The 3,828-nt window shown below is 57.2% G+C and overlaps 1 non-coding gene across 1 annotated transcript; it reads left to right on the top strand.

The window, feature by feature from the left end:
* Positions 1-380: 380 nt before the first annotated feature.
* TRNAN-GUU (transfer RNA asparagine (anticodon GUU)) lies at positions 381-454 on the top strand. The gene has a single exon. It is a non-coding gene; the product is annotated as a tRNA-Asn (tRNA).
* The last annotated feature ends 3,374 nt before the right edge of the window (positions 455-3,828 follow it).

Raw genomic sequence — 3,828 nt, 5'->3', positions numbered from 1 at the left:
TTTAAGTGTCTGAGATGCCCATCACCTGCAGCAGAGGCCACCAATTCCCACGCACCCCTCAGCTGGCATGTAGTCATGCAGAAAGTGCAGCCTGGATGATTTTGGAGGCTGCGGTACCAGGAAGCTCCCATCCCTGAGCAGCAGCTCTGCAACAAGCTCACATGTCCCCCCTCCGCTCTGGGACCAGGACCAGTTCTGCAACGCTGTGAGAGGAGAGGAAGCGAGTGTTATGGGCCCCGTCTGAGCTTGGGCCTGGCACGATGGAGCCATTGGTGCCAAGGCGAATCCGGTCCTGTCCGGACTAGCGCCTTGCAAGCTCTAGCGTGGTCAGCAGATCTGCAGGCTGCACAGCCTTGGTAACAGCAGACAGGTCTCTAGGTGTCTCTGTGGCGCAATGGGTCAGCGCGTTCGGCTGTTAACCGAGAGGATGGTGGTTCAAGCCCACTCAGGGACGCTAGTAACCTCGTGCTATTTCCTTGCTCCTTAAGATGTGCTGGGCGCCTCAAAGGCCCCTTTTTGCCACCTCAAAGCCATCCCTCTTGGCCTCAGGGGGTTCAGCTGGTTGCCCGAAGAGTGCGCTGGGTGCGAATCAGAAACCCATCTCCCAGCAGCCACGCCGGGTACTCGGCCTTAATCCTCAAGGTCGAGGGCTAAACCTTGAGCCAGGAATGTTTGGTCCCTTCCTGCCTCCACCAAGCAGCAAGGGAGAAATGGACGAGACGTGCCAGCTAGAAGACGCCTCCCCTCCCACTTCCCTGTTGGCTGCGCAAAGCTCTTGGTGTGTCTCATGCCTCATCAGGGAAGCGCGGCCATGCTGAGTCCCGGCTGCAGCCTGGCCCGCCCCGGCTGATGGAGTGCAGAGCCCCGTGAGTCAACGGCAGGTGAAGTCAGGGCCGCATAACCCGCCCTTTCCGTGCTCCGGGGCTGGGGAGGCTGGGGCCGCACAGCCCACTTTCGGGCTGGGGGGAAGCCTCGGGGCACAAGCTTCTGACGGGAGCTAGCTGCTGCAGTGGAACCCAGGGTGTCTCTAGAACAACTTTTGGAGCTGACCGGGGGAAAACGCCTTTGATAACAGCTAGCTCACGTTTAAACTGACTTTTTTTAAACCATTTTTATCACACTAACTAACCCTTGAATCCTAGTGTCACCCCCCATAAAATGACTTCAGCCTTGTATTTTACCCAGGATAAAACTAAACATCCCTTCAGATACAATGGAGTGGAGATCAATCCCTTTTCAGAGTTAATGCACATGAAAGAACCATGTTATGTTTCATCCCGTATGTCCTGGTCCCATCGCCTTTCCCTCCTCTCCGTTACAAGTTGTGGTATTTTGCACAGAAACTTTATTTCCTCAGAGAGACCTGGGAACAAGGGCTGCCTGCTACACGGTACCAGATAAACACCTTTAATAGGAGACAGCCGTCCCTGTCAGGAAATCATCTCCCACCTTCAGAGATGCAGGTGGGGAGAAAGCAGCAGCCTCTCCCTGCAGCACCCAGCTGTTGCTCCTGGATGCACGGCCTTGGTGTTTGCTGGTGCCACCAGCAGGGGATCGGCGTCATGTACCTCCCAGCCCCTTGGGGCTCCAGGCAGCGCATCTGCAGGCATGTGGGGCTGGGGGTGTTCTTGATGGGGTAGGAACCTTCAACTCTGCAGGCAGCTGGTGAGTTCCCAACTCACCTACCAGGGGGCTGAGAGGCTCTGGGGGAAGACTTTGGGCTCCAGCTTGCCAGGGCTCCAGGAGTGGGCTTGGGGTTTCAGGGCCCCTCCCTCCCTCATGTCAGCCCCAGGGCTCTGGGATTTAGCCTACCCACCTCCAGCCCTCCTCAGCTCCAGCCACAGGGCTTCAGCAGAGGGCTCTGGGCTTCAGCCCATGGGCTATGGCTTCAGGCTTCAACCCCCAGGGTAGTGGGGCTCCAGGTTGGAAAAATTGCCACAGCTGCCACCAGCAAAAGTTGGTGGCCACACTCTGAGGCCACCAAAAAAATGGTGATGGAACCCCTGCTCCAGAGCATGGAGGGGCAGCAGCTAAGGCCAGCGGGCAGCCTGGGCTGGGCAGATGCTCAGAGCAGAGCCCCAAAGGGCTGTCCTGTCTCCCTCCTCAGCAGCAAACCATATATCCCCCCGACCCCTGAGACAGCAGCCCGGGGCTAAGGGCAGCACCCACTGGGGATTTCTCAACTTGCTCCCACTGGGGTAAGCAAGGACCTGGGGGTGTTTCTAGCAGAGCCGTTGGAACTGAAGTGGGGAACCAGCCTTTTATAACAGGCAGCTCAAGAATGGCATCAGATGAGCAGACTATTGCTTTAACTACTAGGCCACCTTGCCCAATGAATGGACTCTTATTTCCTTGTTTCTAAGGTCTCTGCTTCCTGCAACCTTTTCCCCAAGTTCGTTGGCTGGCTGGGCACGGGAGGGTCTGTACTATTGAAAAAGACCAAGTGCCAGGGACAAAGCACTCCAATCCCGCCTGGTGCGGGGAGCCAGGTTTGCTCTTCAAATTCTGTCGTTCGTAAATGTCCAGGTCTGGGAATGTCCCACAGAAGCCTTTCTAAAGGGCAGTTGGCTGCAGAGCAGTTAAACTGCACAGAGCTCCTGTGGAGGACAGATGGGAATTAGAAACATTTTGAGGATCATTTGGGAAATTAGCCTTTGTTGACAAGGTTTGTCTCTGTTCCTATTTCACCTTCCGGTGTTATGCAGAGGGATTTTTGGCTTATTTTTGTGAGCTTAATAAATATCTCCGAAACTTTATTTACTCAAACTGGCGCTGGCGGGATAAGGAACAATTCAGGCTGTCACGGAACTGAGGGCGGGAGATCATTTTTTGACTGGGAGAGGGACACCTCCTCTTAAAGGTGTTTGTCTGGCTGGCAGCCCTGGTTCCCAGGTCTCTCCTGAGGGAAGAAAGTTTCTATGCAAAATACCAAAACTTGTAAGGGAGAGGAGGGAAAGGTGATGGCCACATGATGGGGCCAGCATGAACCATAACGTGGTGCTTTCATGTGGGACGACTCTGAACATTGACTGATCTCCACTCCCTTGGATTTGAAGAGATGTTTACTTTTGGACTTGGGAAACTATGAGGCTGAAGCAATTATATCTGGGGTCTGAAACTCCCAGCCTCCGGGACATTTGCGGCCCGCGAACCTCCCGAATGTGGCCTGCAGAGCCTTAGCGGTTTTGCCGCCAGGTCTCTCCCTTGGCCCCACCTGCTTCCCCCAGACACTCCCCCCGCCCCCCGACTCCAGGGGCCCCAGCAGTGCAGCGGAGCTGAGCGGCGTCTTCCTGCTCGTTCCAGAGGCTGCTGGCCCCTCCCTGTGGCCCCGGGGCAAGGGGGGGCTGTGCCTGCACGTGCTGCCCCTCCCTGAACGCCCCTGCGGCCAATGGGGCACTGTGGGGGTGGTGCCTACGGCCAACAGCTTGCGAAGGCTCCCCCCCACCTTGGAGCCCCAGGTAAGCACCGCACCTCCAACCCCCTCCCAGAGTCTGCATCCCCACCCCACATACCCCCTCCCATCCCCAACTCTCTCCCAGAGCCTATATCACATCCCCAGCCTCCAAATTCCCTCCCAGAGCCTGCACCCCCTTCCTCCGCACACCCCCCGAGCCTCCAAACTCCTTCCCAGAGCCTGCACCCCCTTCCCACACACCCCCTCCCGACCCCAAACACCCTCCCAGAGCTTGCATCCCCACCCCCTGCCCCAGTCCGGAGCCTGCACCCAGGACCTGAACTGCATCCCAGAACCTGCACCCCAGACCCCCCTCTCCCACCCAAACTCCCTCCCAGAGCCCAACCTCTCACCCCTTCTGCACCCAAAGTCCC

Source organism: Eretmochelys imbricata, chromosome 12 (genome assembly GCF_965152235.1).
Source record: "Eretmochelys imbricata isolate rEreImb1 chromosome 12, rEreImb1.hap1, whole genome shotgun sequence".
Classification (NCBI taxonomy): Eukaryota; Metazoa; Chordata; order Testudines; family Cheloniidae; genus Eretmochelys; species Eretmochelys imbricata.
The sequence above is the reverse complement of the archived record's forward strand: the minus strand, read 5'-3'. Positions and strand labels throughout refer to the sequence as shown.